The following is a 24,154-nucleotide window of genomic DNA, read 5'->3' on the forward strand; positions in this document are numbered from 1 at the left end:
ACTTATACTTTATAGTTACATTTTTAAGACAACAGTGAAACATTAAAATCGGTTGGATCTTTTATATAATTTCTGCCCAAAAGAGTGACACTGAGAAGTGCTTCAGAAGATATTTTTGGCTGACTCACCAAGCGCCCGTCTTTCAACACCTAAAAGTAAGGGGTAAATCGTTATTGGCTAGTAAAGGCACAGACAGAGAGATCAATTGTAACTTAAGACTAGACTTACAGTGCTACAAACAGGATCTGTAGCATATGTGATTAACTAGATGATCAACCAATAAAGGTGACCATTTTACTGGTAAAACCCCAGTATGCCTGCATTGTCTGCACTGATTGGCTGTCTAGTAGCACCTCTTTACAGTAGGACTGCAAGCCACCAGCCCGGGAGTCTGGAAGTGGCCCCACTGAGAACAGATGAATATGTGGCCAAGAAAGCCATATGTTGCCAGATCACAGGGCAGAGCTAAAAGTAACTATGCAATACTGGTGTGATAGGCAACTCGAAACTGGCAGCACTGACATAGGGCTTGTTAATATTTGAAAGCTGAGCTGGGATTGGTTGCCAAGCACAATAAAGGACATTTTTACTACAACTCCCTTGATAACTTGCTCCCAATTTTGAAACAGTTGCTACTGTTCATCTACGATTTCTGCCATCTGCATGTTTCAACTGCAGATGGCATTGGCCATTTTGTCGTTTTGGTATTCTTCATGCAAACAATCAATCACTAATTAAAAAATGTGAAAAAATTGCTGCATTACTGTTTGTTAGGAAGTATTAAAGGGGTTGTCAGGGGAGCAGAAGATGACTGAAGCTTTATGCTTCCTGGGGCTCACTTCCTGTGATTCTTTGGTTTTGGAAGTATGCAACATCGGCGACATTGTATAACTGCGCATGCGGGCAAAACCACACTGGCACATGGTAACTAATATATTCAACCCCCTTTCTTTACATAATCTTCAAAGACACTGAGGAAATGAGCGCCAGGGAGCAAAAGACTTCACCAATCTTCTGCTCCCTGTTTAACCCCTTTAAAGGGAATCTGTCACTAGGTTTATTCCATATTAAATGAGGGCAGCATAAACTAGTGATCGAAATGCTGAACAGATCGCTGTATTACGTACATCATTCTGCTCAGCCATTCTCCTAATATGCAGGAAAATAGGATTCTTGCCACACCCCTCCCCCCACTGCTGATTGACAGATGACTGATCTCTGGATCAACTGCACAGAACAATGTAATTGATACATCATTCATGATACATCAGTCACTAGTTTATGCTACCCTGAGATGGGACACTATAAACCCACTGACAGATACTTTTTGAGTTTTTCTGTTTACAATACACTGGTCTATATTATTTTATGAAAAAAGCAAATGAGAGCAGAAGACCCCAAAGCACAAAGCAGGCCCACAGTCTGTAGGCTTCTGGTATGCTCAACATACTTTATAATGTCATGAATAGATGACACATAAACATTACCTGAAAGATTTATGGATCTAACTGAACTCCATTAAGCAAGACCTCTGGATAGACAATGGTGGATTGAAATGTGCCGGCTAGCGAAAACAATTCAAATTTGGTGTATGCAGTGTCAGTAGCTATGTGACATGTCTCTAAGCTCGCACACTTCATCAGTGTACATACCTGAAAAAGAAAAAACACTGTCATACATATGTCTAAAATGAAGCGCCCAGTCAGTGAACTGTAACGTAACGTTGTTCACACTGCCAAATTTGCTCAGTGTGAATTGGCCCTTACACACATTAGTAAAGTAATAAGTCCTCTTCAACCCCTTGCCGCCATATGACGTTCCGGGAACTTCCAAAAAACTTCTGTGAGTGTATCAACCAAAGTATACCACAAACATAAAGAGGAATATGTCACGAAAAAACAATTTCAGAATAACCTCGATAGTTAAAAGCATCACAGAGTTATCACTACATAAAGAGAGACAGGTCAGATTTGAAAAATAGGCCACGGGCAGTAAGGCCAAAATAGGCTGAAGAGGCAAGGGGTTAAATGGGTTTCTGTTTTTAACATCTTTATTCTCACCTGTAGGTCTGACTTTTCTACCAGTAGTTATTGACAACTAGGTATAAAGGAAGATAAATGATTACCTCAATATAAAAAACTTTATGGGGCCCGTGGTAGCCATCATAAGCACCAAGAGTGTATACCTCATCACTTCTCTTCTCCACCATACTATAGTTCAGGTGACAGCAAAGATTATGGTGACAAACTGTAGCACATCCTTGAGCACCTGTCAACTTAGTCACGGTATAGTTATCCAGCATAAGTTTCCTCCTGAACACTTTGCCTGGTGAAGCTTTCCTAATCTGAGACGCATACTCATGCCATCGAACAGCTGGCCATTCAGTGCTATTTCTTGTGTAGGAGTTTAGTTCTGATAGAAACAAATGACCCTCATTGGCTGTATTGTTGTAGTAATATGGTCCAAGCTTATCTGGTGAAAATATCCCACTTCCTTGGAGAAAAAGAAAAATGGATACAGTGATATCTTGGTTCTCCAACTGCTCTGAACTTAAACATTTCAGTTCTCGACCAATATTTTCAAGGAAACTTTGCTTCAGATCTCAAACACTTGCTCGGTTCTCAAACATTTTTTTGGTAACCAGTCTTGAAGTACAGTAATACCTCGGTGTTTAAACACATCTGAATTCTAAATGTTTGGTAATCAAAACTTAACTGCTAGTCATATTGAGTAATTTTGAACTTTGCTTGGAATGTTTTTGTGAGCGTGGATCATGTTGTACCTGGTGAGTTTAGCACTGGTGAGGCTTCACATACAGTACAGTAGTAGTACAGTCAGTGCACCACCATCTCCCATCCTGTACTGTATAAGACTGCCGGAGTGCATATACAGTACAGTAGTAGTACAGTAAGTGCACCACCATCTCCCATCCTGTACTGTATAAGACTGCGGTAGTGCATATACAGTACAGTAGTAGTAGTACAGTAAGTGCACCACCATCTCCCATCCTGTACTGTATAAGACTGCCGGAGTGCATATACAGTACAGTAGTAGTAGTACAGTAAGTGCATCATCATCTCCCATCCTGTACTGTATAAGACTGCGGGAGTGCATATACAGTACAGTAGTAGTACAGTCAGTGCACCATCATCTCCCATCCTGTACACTGCTGTATAATACTGCGGGAGTGCATATACAGTACAGTAGTAGTACAGTCAGTGCAACACCATCTCCCATCCTGTTTACTGCTGTATAATACTGCGGTAGTGCATATACAGTACAGTAGTAGTACAGTAAGTGCATCATCATCTCCCATCCTGTACACTGCTGTATGATACTGCGGGAGTGCATATACAGTACAGTAGTAGTACAGTCAGTGCACCATCAGCTCCGATCCTGTACACTGCTGTATAATACTGCGGGAGTGCATATACAGTACAGTAGTAGTACAGTAAGTGCATCATCATCTCCCATCCTGTACACTGCTGTATGATACTGCGGGAGTGCATATACAGTACAGTAGTAGTACAGTCAGTGCACCATCAGCTCCGATCCTGTACACTGCTGTATAATACTGCGGGAGTGCATATACAGTACAGTAGTAGTACAGGCAGTGCACCATCAGCTCCGATCCTGTACACTGCTGTATAATACTGCGGAAGTGCATATACAGTACAGTAGTAGTACAGGCAGTGCACCACCATCTCCCATCCTGTACTGTATAAGACTGCTGGAGTGCATATACAGTACAGTAGTAGTACAGTCAGTGCACCACCATCTCCCATCCTGTACTGTATAAGACTGATGGAGTGCATATACAGTACAGTAGTAGTACAGTCAGTGCACCCCCATCTCCGATCTCTTATAGTGCTGGGGTGGAGGTGCACTATACAGTAAAGGATGAGTGAGGAGTTGGTGACTACTGTACTACAAATGCTGGTCATTTTCTACAGATAAAATGTAGCGCTTTTTTTTTTGGCTACAGCAGACTTTTATATGCATTTAACGACTAAAAAAAACAAAACTTTTTTTTTTGTCTAAAAGCAACCCAATAGTAGTCCCTTGCCCTTCATCTTACATCTTTAATAATTATAGGCATAGGATTAAAGGGAAATTCTGGTTAAAAATAATTTAAAGTGGTACTCCAGCCATCCAGTACTTATCAGCTGCTGTATGTCCTACAGGAAGTGGTGTATTCTTTCCAGTCTTTCCATTTGCTCCTGCTGTGGACAGTTACTGACATGACCATAGATGGCAGCAGAGAGTACTGTGTCAGCCTGGATAGAATGCACCACTCAGTGGCGCCGCAATGATGAGGCGACCTGAGTCGTCTGCCTCAGGCGGCGCCACCAGCTGTTATCATGGGGGCGGCATTCAGTGGCGTAGCTACCACGGTCGCAGCGGTCGCCGCGACCGGGCCGCTACTGTACTGCCACTGTACTGCTCCCATCCCACTCCTTCTTGTGACCGCAAGCAATGTTTTGCCTGCGATCACAAGAGGAGGCTGGGACGGCCCCCGGCTGACTTGCGGGGCTGGGAGCATCTTGAGGGCAAAAAAACAGGTCCCGCGAAGCTCCGCCCCCTCCGCTGGAAGCCCCGCCCCCAGCTGCGGTAAGCCCGCCAGCGCGCGTGACAAGAAGACTAGAGGAACCATTCAGGTGAGTAAAGATTTTTTTGTTTTAAAGGGCATGATGGGGGTGTAGTGGTATGGTGGTGGAACAAGAGGATGATGGGGGGTATAGTGGTATGATGATGGAACAAGAGGATGATGGGGGGTGTAGTGGTATGGTGGTGGAACAAGAGGATGATGGGGGGTGTAGTGGTATGATGGTGGAACAAGAGGATGATGGGGGGTGTAGTGGTATGGTGGTGGAACAAGAGGATGATGGGGGTGTATTGGTATGATGATGGAACAAGAGGATGATGGGGGGTATAGTGGTATGGTGGTGGAACAAGAGGATGATGGGGGGTATAGTGGTATGGTGGTGGAACAAGAGGATGATGGGGGTGTATTGGTATGATGATGGAACAAGAGGATGATGGGGGGTATAGTGGTATGGTGGTGGAACAAGAGGATGATGAGGGGTGTAGTGGTATGATGGTGATGGAACAAGAGGATGATGAGGATGTAGTGGTATGATGGAACAAGTGGATGATGGGGGGTATAGTGGTATGATGGAACAAGAGGATGATGGGGGGTGTAGTGGTATGATGATGATGATGGAACAAGAGGATGATGGGGGGTGTAGTGGTATGATGATGATGGAACAAGAGGATGATGGGGGGTGTAGTGGTATGATGATGATGATGGAACAAGAGGATGATGGGGGGTGTAGTGGTATGATGATGGAACAAGAGGATGATGGGGGGTGTAGTGGTATGATGATGGAACAAGAGGATGATGGGGGGTGTAGTGGTATGATGATGATGATGGAACAAGAGGATGATGGGGGTGTAGTGGTATGATGATGAGGGGTGTAGTGGTATGATGATGGAACAAGAGGATGATGGGGGTGTAGTGGTATGATGATGAGGGTGTAGTGGTATGATGATGGAACAAGAGGATGATGGGGGTGTAGTGGTATGATGATGAGGGTGTAGTGGTATGATGATGATGATGATGATGATGGAACAAGAGGATGATGGGGGTGTAGTGGTATGATGATGAGGGTGTAGTGGTATGATGATGGAACAAGAGGATGATGGGGGGTGTAGTGGTATGATGATGGAACAAGAGGATGATGGGGGGTGTAGTGGTATGATGATGGAACAAGAGGATGATGGGGGGTGTAGTGGTATGATGATGAGGGTGTAGTGGTATGATGATGGAACAAGAGAATGATGAGGGGTGTAGTGGTATGATGATTAAGGAACAAGAGGATGATGAAGGGTGTAGTGGTATGATGATTAAGGAACAAGAGGATGATGAAGGGTGTAGTGGTATGATGATGGAACAAGAGGATGATGAAGGGTGTAGTGGTATGATGATGAAAGGGCAGGAGAATGAAGGGGGTGGTAGTATTATGATGGAGGTGTTTGTAGTATGATTATGAAAGGGCAGGAGGATTAAAGGGGTAGTAGTATGGTGATAAAGGGGCATCTATATGGGGGATAACATGGGGGCAATCTATATGGGGGATAACATGGGGGGCATCTATAAGAGGGACAACACAGGGGGCCATCTATAAGGGGGAAACATTGGGGGCCATCTATAAGGTGGACTACATGGGGGGTGTATACAATAGGGCATGCACAGAGGGGGGCATGTACTTTAAGGGGGGTCACATAGTGTCAGGGCTACCTACTAAATGAGGGTGTAAAGGGGACAGTACAGATGTGCAGTTTTTAGAGAGATGATGGTGTCAGTGTGAGGAGCCTAATATGTCTGTCTGGCAGATTCTGTGGATTCGTGGCCCAGAGAAGTTCTCAAAATCGCCCACAACAGATGGAGAAGATGAAAAGGGAAGAACTCCGATCAGAGAAGACGTCCCCTGTGAGTCACTTGATATAACTGCACTGTAATGTATATGGTGTACAGAGCCTGTGTACAGTGCGTCCACCTCTATATGACTGTATGAAGTGATATTGGTCTATGTACAGAGGATTATATTCAGTAGCAGCGGTTGTGTTAGTCACTATGAGGTGGTATTATTTGTTACTTGTTATCTGGTACTGTGTTTTATTGGATTTAGTATACTGGATTTGGTCAGTAACAATATGGTGGTGATGGTTGTGGTGTGGCGGTAATATTTCCCCTTGTGTACTGGTAATATTGGCAATATTGGTCTCAGTAAACAGGATTTGTTTAGTAACAGTATGGCGGTGATAATATTTCCTGTATACTGGTATTATTGGTAATATCAGTCTTGAGATATATATATACCAATAGCACCGAGAAAGGGGGGGGCCCAAGTTGACCTCTTGCACCAGGGCCCAAGAGACATTAGCTACGCCCCTAGGGGCGGCATTCAGTGGCAGAATATAATATGAGCGGTTCGGGCGGCCGCCCACATTATAATCCGCCACTGATTGTACCATGTACCAGAGACCCCCGCGCCCGGACAGCATCTGTAATTAGATGCTGGGAGCGGGGGAGACTGTATTCATAAGCGCCGCGGTGTAATGAATCAGCCACGCGGTGCTGTTACTACAGCGCGGCGCTTATGAATACAGTCTCCCCCGCTCCCAGCATCTAATTACAGATGCTGTCCGGGCTCGGGGGTCTCCGGTACCGGCATTCCACGGAACGTGGGAATGCAGCCTTTAGTCCCCCGGCTGATGTGTGGCTGCCGGAGGTGTCCCGTCCTGTCTCCGGCAGCGCGCGCATCAGAGAGCTCCCTGTGCACTGGAAGTCACAGCCACAGGCGCACGGGGAGCTCTCTGATGCGCGCGCTGCCGGGGACAGGACGGGACACCCCGGGCAGCCGCACATCAGCCGGGACCAGACCAGAGAGGCTCGATGGGGGAACGGATGGCAGGTGAGTTGTGTGCTGTTTTTTGTTTTTGTTTTATCTGCTGTGCAGGGGGGGGGGACCATATATAAGGGAGAGGGAAGAGGGGGACCATCTATAAGGGGGGGGGGGGAGAGGGGGACCATCTATAAGGGAGGGGGGGAAGAGGGGGACCATCTATAAGGGAGGGGAAACAGGGGGACCATCTATAAGGGAGGGGGAGAGGGGGACCATCTATAAGGGAGGGGGAGAGGGGGACCATCTATAAGGGAGGGGGAGAGGGGGACCATCTATAAGGGGGGGGAGAGGGGGACCATCTATAAGAGAGAGGGGACCATCTATAAGGGGGGGAAGAGGGGGTCCATCTATAAGGGGGGAAGACGGGGACCATCTCCTAAAAGATCAGCACCCTCCTCTCCTGACATCCTCTGTGCTGCTGGGACCTCTCCTATAGGATTAGCACCCTCCTCTCCTGACCTCCTCTGTGCTGCTGTGACCTCCCCTATAAGATCAGCCCCCTCCTCTCCTGACATCCTCTGTGCAGCAAGGGACCAAACATTATGTTTATTGGGGACAGCAGTTGGGGGGGGGGCAGTAGTGGATTATAATGTGGGCGGATTGACCGGGGGGGGGGGCGTCATCCTATAGTTCGCCTCGGGCAGCAGAGAGGCTAGAATCACCCCTGGCACCACTTCCTGCAGGACATACAGCAGCTGAAAAATACTGGAAAACTGGGGATATTTAAATAGACGTAAATTACAAATCTTCAGCACTTTCTAACACCAAAATATTTGAAAGAAAATATTTTTTTGCCAGAGTGCCCCTTTAACCCTGTTTAATCACCACAATCTAAGCTTGTCTGTAATAGGCTTCTATTACATGAATTGGTTTGCTTGTCTGCAGCACATCTTGAATAAGGTCAGGTTACCACTTTTTTTTTTTTTTTTTTTTTTAAACAACGGCCGTTGTTGCAGGTTTGCAACAACAGCTGTTGTTTATTCACAATGGCCGATCGCATTAATCTCTATGGAATCCCGGCCGCACAGAAAAGTGACGTCTCTATTTTGTGTGGCCACTATTCGGGTAACAGTGGCTATACAAAATAGACTGTGTACACATTGTACTGTAAGGGTACAAACCCACTTGACGTATTTGCTGCGTGAATCAGTCTTAAAAATAAGCAGGCAAAACGCAGGTTGGCTTTATATGATTGTTCTGCGTTAAAATACGCAATTGCGTATTTTTGAAGCATGAAGCTTGTTGTTAGCAAAGCATCAGTTGTTAACAACCTGTGTGAAAAACGCATGTAGCTTCATGCTTCAAAAATACGCAATTGCGTATTTTAACACAGAACAATTGTATAAAGCCAACCTGCGTTTTGCCTGCTTATTTTTAAGACTGATTCACGCAGCAAATACGTCAAGTGGGTTTGTACCCTAAAGAACGGTTCCCAGAGGTACTTTACATTGTGTGCTGTGGCTAATTGGAGTGCGGACAGACCAGAATGTGCCCGCATTCCAATTAAATTAAATAATAATGTTCACCTGGGTGATACTGCAGTATCAGCCGGGTTGAACATCTCAGACAGAGGCCATGCCACAGAACAGCTGCTGTTATGCCATGTGTGAACATGGCCTAAAGCTGCTGAAAATCCTCACTGCCTAGTCCCCTCTTTCTCCGCTTCACTGTCCGCCCCCTCCCTTATGAGACAGAAGTCACATGATCTGTCTCTTCTGTTGCCAGGCAAGCTGTAACACCTTATCTGTAACCCCGCCCACCTGGACAAAGGCAGGGAAAAAACAGCCTCCCCTAGCAGTATAGAGGAAAGGAAACACTGATATTTTATTTCTCACTTTCTAATCTATCTATGAAGATAGATAGATAGATAGATAGATAGATAGATAGATAGATAGATAGATAGATAGATAGATAACTGTATTGACTGTACAAAACAGAAGTGAATGGAGCCAGTGCGGGGTAGATACTACAAGACAGGGACGACTACCCTGCAGTTGGCTCTGAGGTACAATGCATGTTGGGAGATGTAGTTTCCTGGTCAGGTGCCATGATGTAAAACTGAGATAATTTGAATCAGGGGCTAGGAGCAGTGTAGACAGACAGAAAAGGTGTCAAATGATCAAAGGGGGATCGTGAGTGCACCTATGTGCTTTTTGTGCATTTTTATGGGATTATTGGAGTTCCCCTTTAACTACATGTGAACCAACATTTTCCCATTGAATTCAATTCAGTTTAATTGGGAAAAAATTTTTGCCATTGTTTTTTTTCAAAAGGAGTCCCAGAAACTTTGTGCAGACAATACAGGATTCCATAAACATTTAAGAAAAAATCCAAATGTTAATATACTGTTAATTAATCATAATAATAATTCATACAGCCTAGCTGTCATGTCCAGACTGATATTGTGTATATTCGATGATAGGAGATTGCTTCTCATCCCCATTGCCCATGCTGAGTGAAACTGAATAGCACTATAATGAGGGAGAGTATTTAACCAAGCAGTTGTGAAAATTATTGTATCTACATTGTGGTGAGTGACCAGTGTAATAGGGGTTATAGAACAATATATCATAACAGATAAAAATGCCAAATTTCCCAAATGGTGTATCAAATGTACTTATCTCTGTTTTTTCTGGAACATTAAATTGTGATTCGCCAAAGAAGAGATGGTACTGCAAAATAAAATATATAGATAGATAATAAAACATAGCTTAAAAGTCATACTCCTGCCAGGAAACTTTTTTTCTTCTTTTACAATCGTCAGGGAGGGGTGAAAACACATCTACTTACCTTCCCAACTCCAGTGCGGCCACTTGTTTCCTACTGCTCCGTCCTCGGTCGCTCGCAGCTGGCCGCTTCCTGGTCCAAGAAAGGACTTGGGATGTGATGTGTCAGGCTCACTCAGCAGCAGACTGCTACAGCCACTGAATGGCTGAGCAGGCCTGGCCAGGTCATGTCTCAAGTCCCACCTCAGACCAGGAAGCGGCTGGACACCAAGGACCGTCATTAAAAAGCCTGCGTGAGGGCTGGAGTCGGGGAGGTAAGTAGTTGTAAGTATTTTCATCCACCCCATGGTTAAAAAAAAATTAAAAATGTAAGTTGCTTAAAAACATAGTGAAGCCTCTTTCAAGCAACCACCCAAAATTGCATTAAAGGGATTATACAGAATACTTTACATACTGCTGGGGGTGGCATGAAAAAACAAAACATGTTATTGCATTACCTGGGGTTCATATTGTGATGTCATTTCTGGGGAGCGGGGAGGGGGTGATCTTCAAAGCTAGCATGCATAATAAATGGTGGGACAGAAAATCTATCATGTTTGGATGAGGGAGGAGCATTTTCTAAATGTTGTATGAACACAGCCAAATTCTCTCCTTATTTGTCTTTTGAGAATGAATGGTACACCTACCTTGTGATAACGTGCTACGAGTTTTCCTTCTGGATCATACACAACTGTAGTATCGTAGAAATAATATCCATCTGGAGGACAGCGGGGGTCACTAACATTACAACGTTTTATGTCTCCAATGTTTGCAGCAAAATAAATGAAATAGTTTTTTGCAATGCAACTTAGTCTTTCCTGTATTGATGCTTCACCGAACCTAAATGCATTCCCGGTAAAGGAGGATAAGTGTTAAAATGGCATACAATAATGTCCTCCTCTTTGGCTGGAAACAAATAGTGATTGCTCAAAAAATTGGAACAATTTTACACCAAGACATTAGTAAATCCCTCTCCCCGCCCACTGTAGTAAAATCTAAGCCTGTTCTTGAAATGGTCAAGATTCACCAAACTTGTTAAAAGGAATATACCTTAAAATAAGTTTGGTCCACTTCTTTAGATGGGGTCAGTGTCAACCTCACCAAACTAAAGCTTTAGCATACCATGTCACTATATTAGGTACTGAACTTTCTGACACTTGAGATTAATGGACATTACTTATTTGTATGAATACTTTGATGTTACATAAACAGCCCATACCTGTGTGGATCATTGCATAGAATCCAATTGACAGAAGGCTCAGGGATATCTTCCAGATAGGGATATACGGTTTCTCTACTTAGCTCAAAACAACATATAGCATATTCAGGTGTAACAATGATGTATGCTCCCTGCAGACATAAGAACAGACATGAGGCTAAAAGTTGTAAATACACATTATGTAATACAGATTATACTGTAAATTGGTGATATGGAAAATAATATACAGTTGTTCAATCATTAGAGAAGTTATTCAATGAACAATATGATTTAACATTTATATCACCAGTGTAAACACTAGTGTGCACCATGGTATATGCTGCCTACCTGTGGACAGCACAGCATATTAATAAGGACACTCATGCCAGTGGTGTATTACTTAAAGTTTCATTGTCATAAAAAAAAAACATTTTTGATATGTCATAGAGACATATCAAAGATTTTGATCAGTCCGGATCTGAGTGGTCAGACCTGTACCGATCGGGAGGACAAGCCAGGAGAAGACCACTGCAGCACCGCTCTGAGGTTGAAAAAAGAAAAGCTGAGTTCATCATGGAGTTTATGGAACCCATCTCTTCTGTTCTTACACAGTGTGTGTGTGTGTGGGGGGGGGGGGGGGGGGGGGATGCGTCGAATGCGCTGCAGCACGATCCTCTCCCTACTCATTTAGACCCTTTTGATATGTCTCTTGTTTTCCTGATTGGTCAGAGTCTGAATGTTCAGATTCTGACCAATCAAAACTTTGACACGTCTCAAGTTTTTTCTAATGACCGGTACTCTGCATTGTATATCTCCTTAATACCCAGTCAAGCGTAGTCCTGCAAATGTTGTGTACATGGACTACATGTCTGGATGATTGTAAGCAGCCTCTCCTCCTGCTGACCGAAAACTAACAATCAGAAGCACAAGGACAAGGGTAAAGAGAAGGCCATTTAAAGGGAACCAATCATCCCAATTGGGCCAATTGGTTCCCTTTAACTGTTGTGGGGATCTTTAGTAGGGGGTAGCGAGAATAATGCAGTCCTTATGCCAATTTAACATAAAAAGTCCAACGTCGTTTTATTGTGGCATAAAAATTTACATAGCAGCACTGTGCAAAAGCAGGATACAAAATAAACACCTGCCCGGCTGGGCTCTAACTAAACAGAGGTCTCACCTGACTCAACCAAACAGGAACAAACAGCAGCAGTATCTGACACAGGTCAGTGGCTTCCAGGCTCCCAGCAACATTCAGCCCTCTGAGCTGCCTTTTATGAGCTGGAGCGATTAGCACCTGCTTACACCTGTGTGCAAGGTGTGGACTGGAGTGGGGAGGGAATGGTAGGTCCCACTACCAAACCTACCCGCCATTCCAGTAAAATCCAGGCCCGGAAATAATAAACAACAGTTCAGCAGAATATCTCTGCTGAACCACATCTTTCCCGGAGTTTACCATCTCATCCCAGCTAGCAGTCTGGGTGAGATGTACACCCCCTCCAGTATCTTACCATTCACCCTTCTACATATCCCCCCCCTCTTCTCCAGACCGGAGGGCTGGGCATTTTCAGACCACAGGCAATGAACCCTTGATAGTGCATCCGCATTTCCCTGTAATTTCCCTGGTCTGTGTTCCACAGAGAAATTAAAATTTTGGAGGGACAGGAACCACCTGGTCACCCTGGCATTTCTCTCCTTGTTTTGCTTCATCCAGGTGAGAGGGGCATGGTCTGTCACAAGCCTAAATTTTCTGCCAAGCAGGTAATATTTTAGGGATTCTAGTGCCCACTTGACTGCTAGACACTCCCGTTCTACAATGGCATAGTTTTTCTCAGCCGGAGTTAACTTTCTACTCAAATACATGACAGGATGTTCCTCCCCATTTACTATTTGTGACAACACAGCCCCTAACCCTGAATCAGAAGCGTCTGTCTGTACCAGAAACTCTCTTTTAAAATTAGGGGTAACCAATACAGGCTGTTGGCACAGAGCTGACTTAAGGCTTTGGAACGCCTTTTCTGCCTCTGGGGTCCATGTTACCATTACCGACTTCCCCCCTTTTGTTAAGTCGGATAAAGGAGCAGCTATTGAGGCAAAGTTAGGCACAAATCTACGATAGTACCCTGTAATACCAAGAAAGGCTCTTACCTGCTTCTTTGTTAGGGGTCTAGGCCAATTCTGTATTGCCTCAATTTTATTCACTTGAGGCTTGATTAACCCTCTGCCAATTATGTAGCCAAGGTATTTGGCCTCCTCTAACCCCAACGCACATTTCTCTGCGTTTATGGTGAGACCCGCATCACTGATGGCATCCAAGACAGCCTGGACCCTACAGAGGTGACTTTCCCAATCTGCGCTAAAGATGACCATGTCATCAAGGTAGGCGGCTGCGTAGTCACGATGTGGCCGCAGAATTAGGTCCATCAACCTCTGGAAAGTCGCAGGAGCCCCATGCAACCCAAATGACATGACTACATACTGAAATAACCCCTCTGGGGTTGAGAAGGCAGTTTTCGCTTTGGCTTTCTCAGTTAGTGGTATCTGCCAGTAACCCTTTGTAAGATCAAGGGTAGTTATGTACCGGGCATTACCCAACCTCTCAATTAGTTCGTCTACTCTGGGCATAGGATACGCATCAAACTTGGAGACCTCATTCAGTTTTCTGAAGTCGTTACAAAATCTCCAAGTACCGTTGGGCTTTGGGATTAGAACTATTGGGCTGGACCACTCACTCTGGGACACTTCAATTACCCCTAGATCGAGCATCCTTTTTACCTCAGCTGACACCGCCTCCCTCCTGGCCTCTGGTATCCTGTATGGCTTGAGGTTTACTTTACTTTTGGGCTCAGTCTCTATGTGGTGTTTGATGAGGTGTGTGCGCCCTGGTAGGCCAGAAAACTTACTTCTGTTTACTTGCAAGAACTCTTTGGCCTCCTGTTTCTGCGACCCTGAAAGAGTTTCCCCTATTTTTACTGGAGGAACTGGTTGAGGAAAATCTTTATTTCTTCTTGTAGATGCTATCAGGGACTCCCTGTCTTTCCAGGGCTTTATCAAATTTATGTGATAAATCTGAAAAGGTTTCCTCCTACCGGGCTTGTGTACCTTATAGTTTACGTCCCCCACTTTTTCCACAATCTCATAAGGGCCCTGCCATTTTGCCAAGAATTTACTCTCTACTGTTGGGACTAAAATAAGGACTCTATCACCTGGGTTGAAATTTCTAACTCTGGCAGAACGATTATAAATTCTACTCTGAGCCTCTTGCGCCCTCTGTAGGTGTTCTTTCACTACAGGCATTACCATGGCTATACGGTCCTGCATTTGCGCCACATGCTCGATCACACTCTTATATGGGGTTGACTCTGTTTCCCATGTTTCCTTGGCAATATCTAATAAGCCCCGAGGGTGGCGGCCATACACCAACTCAAAGGGTGAAAACCCGGTGGAAGCTTGGGGTACCTCCCGAATGGAAAACATAAGGTATGGTAACAAGTGATCCCAATCCCGGCCATCCTTTTCCACTACCTTTTTTAGCATGTGTTTCAGGGTCTTGTTAAATCTTTCCACTAACCCGTCAGTTTGGGGATGGTACACAGATGTACGTATATGGGTGATCTGGAATAGTTTACAGAGCTCTTTCATTACCTTGGACATAAAAGGGGTGCCCTGGTCAGTGAGGATTTCTTTGGGAATTCCCGTCCTGGAGAACATATGAAATAACTCTCTTGCTATGGTTTTGGATGCTGTATTTCTTAGAGGCACAGCCTCAGGGTATCGTGTTGCGTAATCCAAAACCACTAGAATGTACTGATGTCCCCTGGCAGACTTTACAATGGGTCCCACTAAGTCCATGGCAATCCTCTCAAAGGGCACCTCTAAGATGGGAAGTGAGACTAAAGGACTGCGGAAGTGAGACACTGGTGCACTAAGCTGGCATGTGGGGCAGGACTCACAGTAGTTTTTGACCTCCCGATATACCCCTGGCCAGTAAAACCGCTGGAGGATTCTCTCTTGTGTCTTGTTAGTCCCCAAGTGTCCCCCAAGTACATGATTATGTGCCATATCAAGCACCATACGTCTGTACGGCTTAGGAACCAGAAGTTGCTCTACCACTTCACCATTAATTTTAGTGACTCGATAGAAGAGATCACTATGCATTAAAAAATGTGGAAACTGTTTGTCAGCCTCTGGTTCCTGCGGTACACCGTTTAACACAGTAACACTTTCTCTAGCACCTATGAGAGTCTGGTCCTGCAACTGTGCAGTCCCAAAGTTGTCTCGGGACACTGCAAGGTCAGGCACATTATGATCGGCAGAAGACTCCTCCTCCTTTCCAGCCAGGACCTGCAAAGGAAAGTTATCAACACCATGCACATATGTTAACTCATTGTTATTATTCCCAGGGGGTGACTGGTTGTCACCAAAGGGTTCCTCACATGTTTTTGAGGACTTTTGTTTTTCCCACAAGTTCCAAAACAGAGGAAAGTCACGCCCCACAATTAGGCTCGATTCACACGTTGTAAGAGTGCGGCTGTATTTGCGGCTGTAATTGTGCGGCGGTATTTTTGGTGGTTCGTGTGTATGCTTGGAAGTATAGGATATGCGGCTGCACAGTGCACACTATGTATGAATCTACGTCCCTATCGTAAACGGACCCGTAAAAAAATGAACAAGACCATTGTTTGCGGCTGAATATGCGGCCGTGGATTGACAGGCGGTCCGTACGGAGTACTTCAAAAATAGCCGGCAATGATGCCGAATGCCGATGCCTCTAATAGTTAATATATTAAATTAATCAAACACATTTTCTTTGTAATCAAGACACTTTCGTTGATCAATAATTTATTTCTAAAGAATCCATCATTTTGCAATTAAATATACTGTTAAAAAAAATAGATATATAAATAAATGTATATTTATCTATATATTTATTTTTTGACAGTATATTGAATTGCACAATGATGGATTCGTTAGAAATAAGTTATTGACCAACGAAACTGTATTTATTTCAACGAAAATGTGTTTTTTTAATTAAATATTAATTAGTACAGGAAGCTCTATAAGCCGGTAATTCACATGCCGGCAATAGAGCATTCTGTACTAATCATCACTTAACTTTAATGAAAACATCAAATGTTTCTTCTAATTATGTTATGACAATAGCATTATTAGAAGAAACATTTAGAATTATATGTGCGCTCAGCTGATTGGCTGATCGGCTGAGCGCACATATAATAAGCCGGTCCGCAGTACAGTGACTTCATTGTGCTGCGGACCAGCGAAGAGGACGCATCGGGGTGAGTATAGAGCTCTCCCCACCCCCTCCCCGGCACTGCACCCCTCCCAGCAAGGAAGGGGGGTCACTTAACCCCTTCCTTGCTGGGATGGGTGCAGTCTGACATCAGTCTGGCCCCCAGGGGGTTAAGGGGGATGCAATACATCCTCCCTTAACCCCTTGGGGGCCAGACTGTAAGCAGCGATCTGTAAAGATGCTGCATACTGTAAGGTGCACAACACCGCTCACAATGATGGGTGTTGTGCTCCTGTTTGTGTGTTTTTGTGTGTTTCTCCCTTTTTGTTTTTCAGATATCGGTATCCTGGGGATTACGTCGGATTCCATGGACTACGTCGATGACCAGCGTTTTTTTAATGTTTTTTTTAATAAAATGGTCAATGAGGGGTGTGGGGGTGTTTTTATTTGAATAAAAAAATTTGTAAACTTGTGTCTTGTCTTTATTTCTTTACTTTATAGACTTAGTAGTGGAAGCCGTCTAATAGACGGAATCCATTACTAAGTCGGGGCCTAGTGTTAGCCGGTATAAAATGGCTAACACTAACCCCCTATTATTACCCCAGTACCCAATGCCACCAGGGGTACTGGGAAGAGCCGGGTGCCAGTGGTCCTGGAGCGTCAAAATTGGCGCTCCTGGACCGGGCGGCAGCAGGCTGGTAAGATTTAGGCTGGGGAGGGCCTAAACCAATGGCTCTTCCCACCCTGGTGTTACCAGGCTGCTGTCGTTTGGTTTTTAACCCGGCTGGTTATAAAAATAGGGGGGACCCTATGCGTTTTTTTTTAATTATTTATTTATTTAAAAAGAAAAAACGCATAGGGTCCCCCCTATTTTTATAACCAGCCGGGTTAAAAACCAAACGACAGCAGCCTGGTAACACCAGGGTGGGAAGAGCCATTGGTTTAGGCCCTCCCCAGCCTAAATCTTACCAGCCTGCTGCCGCCCGGTCCAGGAGCGCCAATTTTGACGCTCCAGGACCACTGGCACCCGGCTCTTCCCAGTACCCCTGGTGGCATTGGGTACTGGGGTAATAATAGGGGGTTAGTGTTAGCCATTTTATACCGGCTAACACTAGGCCCCGACTTAGTAATGGATTCCGTCTATTAGACGGCTTCCACTACTAAGTCTATAAAGTAAAGAAATAAAGACAAGACACAAGTTTACAAATTTTTTTATTCAAATAAAAACACCCCCACACCCCTCATTGACCATTTTATTAAAAAAAACATTAAAAAAACGCTGGTATAGATAATAATCCACCGGTTCCAAATGATGGAAATAAGGACAATATAGTCTTGAGTAATTAATTGCAAGTGCTTTTGTGCATCTTTTATTGCGTAACATTGATGAAAACAGACATATCCCGACGTTTCGGTGAATGCACCTTTCTCAAGGAGTCTGGAAGTGGATATCAACAGGGAGTGGAAGGAAGATGGGGCTGGTGAGGCAAGGCTGCGCCTGCATGAAGGAGCGGTTCCGGGCAGAATGTAGGCTTCCACACTCGTGTGTGATGAGGCACCGGACAGTCCAGCTGGGCGTAGATCTGCCGAAGGGCTGGTGATGTTGCGAGGCTATGTCGCGGGCTGATCAGTCATCAGCCCGCGACATAGCCTCGCAACATCACCAGCCCTTCGGCAGATCTACGCCCAGCTGGACTGTCCGGTGCCTCATCACACACGAGTGTGGAAGCCTACATTCTGCCCGGAACCGCTCCTTCATGCAGGCGCAGCCTTGCCTCACCAGCCCCATCTTCCTTCCACTCCCTGTTGATATCCACTTCCAGACTCCTTGAGAAAGGTGCATTCACCGAAACGTCGGGATATGTCTGTTTTCATCAATGTTACGCAATAAAAGATGCACAAAAGCACTTGCAATTAATTACTCAAGACTATATTGTCCTTATTTCCATCATTTGGAACCGGTGGATTATTATCTATACTAGATTTACCTCTTTTCCACCTCTACACACTACTGAGTGATACTCCTTTCCTATACAAATTAAAAAAACGCTGGTCATAGACGTAGTCCATGGAATCCGACGTAATCCCCAGGATACCGATATCTGAAAAACAAAAAGGGAGAAACACACAAAAACACACAAACAGGAGCACAACACCCATCATTGTGAGCGGTGTTGTGCACCTTACAGTATGCAGCATCTTTACAGATCGCTGCTTACAGTCTGGCCCCCAAGGGGTTAAGGGAGGATGTATTGCATCTCCCTTAACCCCCTGGGGGCCAGACTGATGTCAGACTGCACCCATCCCAGCAAGGAAGGGGTTAAGTGACCCCCCTTCCTTGCTGGGAGGGGTGCAGTGCTGGGGAGGGGGTGGGGAGAGCTCTATACTCACCCCGATGCGTCCTCTTCGCTGGTCCGCAGCACAATGAAGTCACTGTACTGCGGACCGGCTTATTATATGTGCGCTCAGCCGATCAGCTGAGCGCACATATAATTCTAAATGTTTCTTCTAATAATGCTATTGTCATAACATAATTAGAAGAAACATTTGATGTTTTCATTAAAGTTAAGTGATGATTAGTACAGAATGCTCTATTGCCGGCATATGAATTACCGGCTTATGGAGTTTCCTGTACTAATTAATATTTAATTAAGAAAACACATTTTCGTTTAAATAAATTCAGTTTCGTTGGTCAATAATTTAATTCTAACGAATCCATCATTGTGCAATTAAATATACTGTCAAAAAATAAATATATATATAAATATACATTTATTTATATATATATTTATTTTAACAGTATATTTAATTGCAAAATGATGGAATCGTTTACATTTAATTATTGAACAATAAAAGGGACTTTATTAGACAGAAAATGTGTTTTATTAATTCAATATATTAACCATGAGAGACATCGGCTATAGTGCAGAGGATCGCAAACCCCGGTAATAGCGATTCATGTAAACTGTGTTCCCTGCTTTCCTAGATGCATCCAGAGGTGTTTCCATCACTTTCTTAACATTTTATTTGTTATTTTTAGTTGAACCAGATTTCCAAGTAAATGACCGTATGTTTTGAGCCGCATGTCTATTTTTTCCCACGGCCGGAGTTTCACCCGCACATTTACAGCCGCATAAAAAATACAGCCGCACAGTTACAGCGTGTGAATCCAGCCTAACACTGTGCATTAGGTTTTTCACTACACCAACCTCATAGTTCACAGTTCCTAACACAGTCTCAAATTTAACAAGTGCCACTAGGTAGATTTTGGTATCTCCATGGATACACACTACACTCATGTTTTTACCCGGCACAAAGTCCCCACCCACAAGGCTGGCATGCACCAAGGTGACCAGGCTACCCGAGTCCAGCAAGGCCTTGATAGGATAGTCATTTAATTTAAGGCTGCAGACCTGAGGTTCAGTCTCTAGTCCAGGTGCCGCAACACACACAGGTTCTGCAAACAGCGACTGGCGCCGGCTAGCGTCACACTCCATGGGCTCAGAGGTAAGAGGGCAACAGGCAGCCATGTGTCCCAGTTCGTGGCATCTCCAGCACTGGATTGGCCCTGGTCTCCTTGGCAAGGAGTCCTTTTTGGGGCTAGTTAACCACTTGGGACCATCGCCAGTAGGTTGCCTGCCAGAGACCTCAGGAGCCCTTTTCCCTTTTTCTGCACTCCTCCACACTCCCCCAACAGATGGAAGTCTCTTACCAGCTGATGGCGCAGGTCTGGCACTCCGGGGAGGGGAAGACACAGCAGGGACATCATGGAGGTAGCCCTCAGTCGCTTGGAACCTTTCCACGAGGCTGATGAGGTGGTTGGCATCTCTGGGGTCGCCTTGCCCGAACCAGCGCTGCAAGTCTGGAGGAAGAGCCCTGATGTAGCGATCCACAACAACCTTCTCCAGGATCTGAGCAGGAGTAGAGGTGTCTGGCTCCAGCCATTTTCTTGCCAGGTGAATGAGGTCATACATTTGGGACCTGGCTGGCTTGTCCGGACTGTAGCTCCAGTTGTGGACCCTCCGGGCCCTAACAGCAGCTGTGACTCCCAACCGAGCAAGGATCTCCGCTTTCAGCTGTGTATAGTCCCTGACCTCTTGTGCACTGAGGTCATAGTAGGCCTTTTGAGGTTCGCCAGTCAGATACGGAGCAATGACCTCTGCCCACTCAGCAGCTGGTAGCCTCTCTCGCTCAGCCACCCGCTCAAAGACAGTTAGGAACGCCTCCACATCATCATCAGGAGTCATCTTTTGTAAGGTCTCTCTCACTGTCTTCCGCACACTGACACTGGCAGCTTGGCTTGGCAAGATTACAGTCTCTTTAGCTGTGACAGTCTCTGTCAATGCCGCAATCTGCTTCATAAGGAGTTGATTTGTCTCCTGCTGGGCCTGCATGGCCTCCTGGTGCGCTTTCTGCTGCTGCACAGTAGCTTGCTGTTGCTGCAGGTTTGTTTGAACCAATTGCTTTATCAGCTCCTCCATGCTTGGAGACTCTGCTTGCAACTCTGATGCGGCTTTTACCCAGGACATCAGCAAACCAGTCAACTTTTCTTCCACCGTTGCCCCTAGCAACCACTGTTGCCCGCATCCGAAACACCAATTGTGGGGATCTTTAGTAGGGGGTAGCGAGAATAATGCAGTCCTTATGCCAATTTAACATAAAAAGTCCAACGTCGTTTTATTGTGGCATAAAAATATACATAGCAGCACTGTGCAAAAGCAGGATACAAAATAAACACCTGCCCGGCTGGGCTCTAACTAAACAGAGGTCTCACCTGACTCAACCAAACAGGAACAAACAGCAGCAGTATCTGACACAGGTCAGTGGCTTCCAGGCTCCCAGCAACATTCAGCCCTCTGAGCTGCCTTTTATGAGCTGGAGCGATTAGCACCTGCTTACACCTGTGTGCAAGGTGTGGACTGGAGTGGGGAGGGAATGGCAGGTCCCACTACCAAACCTACCCGCCATTCCAGTAAAATCCAGGCCCGGAAATAATAAACAACAGTTCAGCAGAATATTTCTGCTGAACCACATCTTTCCCGGAGTTTACCATCTCATCCCAGCTAGCAGTCTGGGTGAGATGTACACCCCCTCCAGTATCTTACCATTCACCCTTCTACACTGTACAGATCAATAGCAACTGTTACGATCAATGTGATCGTGGCATCTATATGTTGGGTTCAGGGGTCTGCAATATCAGTTCCAACTGTCTGCCGTGGCCTTCTCCAGGCAAGAAGTAGTAGAGGGTCAATTAGATGATGTCAATGTGGCCAATACAAATGTATTGATCTTCACATTGTTTATAACAGTCTCCTATGGGGGGCTAAAGATGTGTAAAAATTATTTTCCCCCTTATTTGTTAAATTAGAAACCAAAAATTATATTTATATAAATTAGGAAAAATAGTCCGTAGGGTTGTTCCCCTTGGCTTTAAAAGCCCAGCAATGTTTGGCCTGTCAATCTAAACAGTGGGCATTTGCATGAATATGCATAGGGCTGTTATGTCTGAAGAGTGGTGAAGAGAGGGACCACCCTGTCTCCTAATTTGCATAGTTTCTTTAAATTATCTCTCAGCGCTTGAGCAACAGATTGAAATAAGATATTTATGTCCTAATTCTGAGTAAGAAGCCCTATTGTACATTGCCTTTACTTTAGTCAGCAAAAAGCTGCTGAGAGGTCATATTTACTAGATCCCTAAATAGCAGCTGCCCCCTAAGGACAGGAAAGAAAATAACTATGTGATCGCAGAGGGTGTGACTGCTGGGGCCCTGCTGCAACCTTAAGAAATGAGCGGGCTGTCACTGCAGAGAGAAGTCTGTGTTGGAGATTGGCGGCGGTATCATTCAGCGGGGAGCCCAAAGACTCCACAGCAGAACACCAGGGGAGTGCGGTGAGGTACTAATAGTTTCCTTATTATTTTCTATATTACTGCAACACTTTATCAAAAAAGTTTTCTCATGCCTGAGTACCGCCTAAATGTCAAAATAAAACTTTAAATTTGACGTGCCAATATGTACAATAACAGACAGAGGAATTATAATTTAGGGATATTGATGTTTCTTATACAGTTTATGCTATAGTAGATTGTAAGCCTTCATGGGCAGGGTCCTCGCTCCCTATGTACCAATCTGTCATTTATTTTATTTATTACACAAATACAGTATCATTAGACACATAGGGGGGAGATTTATGAAAGGGTGTAAATATACACCTGGTGTAAACTGCCCACAGCAACCAATCACAGCTCAGCTTTCATCTCTGGTAGAATATAAGAGGAGCTGTGATTGGTTGCTGTGGGCAGTTTACACCAGGTATATATTTACACCCTTTCATAAATCTCCCCCATTGAGTGGAATATATAAAACATATCTGTATAAGCTATGCTAGTGCAATATGGGGAAATCCCTAAATAGGAGGAATACTCGTGTTGTGAAATGTAAGCTGCAAAGTAGGATTTGCATTTCTATAAATAGGGTGCATTGCGCAACTAAGATACTGTCTGAAAGCAGAAGGTGTTAGGGCCCTATTTTATCATGCAAAAAAATTGTTATATCGTTCGAATTTAAAGCGACTTTGTACCCACAATCTGACTCCCCCAAACCACTTGTACCTTCGGATAGCTGCTTTTAATCCAATATCTGTCCTTCGGTTCGGCAGGTGATGCAGTTACTGTCCTAAAAAACTTTTTTTAAACTTGCAGCCCAGTGTCAAATTGGCGTAGCCTAGAGTGTCTGTGCCCAAGGCCTGCACCGCCTCTCTGTCCCTCCTCCCCGCCCTCTTCACCATTAGGAATGCTCCTGGGCAGCATTTCTCCTATTCATCCCCTGTGTCAAGTGGTGCTTGGGAGACATCCTACAGAGGAGCATTCCTAATGATAAGTAGGAGGGACGGAGATGCGGTGCAGGGCTAGGGCACAGGTACTATAGGCCATGCCAATTTAACACAGGGCTGCAAGTTTAAACATGCAGTAAACAGTAAACATGCAGACTTTTCATATATCCCCGTTTATCTGTCCAAACATAATGTGGTCTTGCTTCCATAGCAATCAATGAGACTACCATTAGAATGAGCTTGAACAAGTATGTAAGAAGTAGTAAGAAAGCCTTTTTTTACTTTTTGTCAAAATAAGTAAAATTACATTAATAACATTTAATTTTATTTTTTTTTTTACTAAAAAGTATGAACACTCCTAAAAACAATATTACCTTCTGTGCTGCGGATATTACTGCTGTTTCCAAAACATCAATATTTCTGTTCATAAGAGCCAAAGCTTCCTCCCGTGTCACAGGTGCCTGAAATGGGTCTGGGAAAAAGGGAACATGCTCATAGACTGCAGCAAGAAATGTATCCAGGGAATAAATGAATCTTATGCTGAACGCTACAAAGATGAAAACGCTGGATGAAAACATAGTGAAGCCGGTAACAGCAAGGTGGAAGACTATTCTGATATCTATGTGAACTGAGCTAATAGAGT

The 24,154-nt window shown here is 44.6% G+C and overlaps 1 pseudogene; it reads right to left on the reverse strand.

The window, feature by feature from the left end:
- Positions 1-24,154, reverse strand: LOC138794820 (pantetheinase-like; annotated as a pseudogene).

This window comes from Dendropsophus ebraccatus, chromosome 6 (assembly GCF_027789765.1).
Source record: "Dendropsophus ebraccatus isolate aDenEbr1 chromosome 6, aDenEbr1.pat, whole genome shotgun sequence".
Taxonomy (NCBI): Eukaryota; Metazoa; Chordata; class Amphibia; order Anura; family Hylidae; genus Dendropsophus; species Dendropsophus ebraccatus.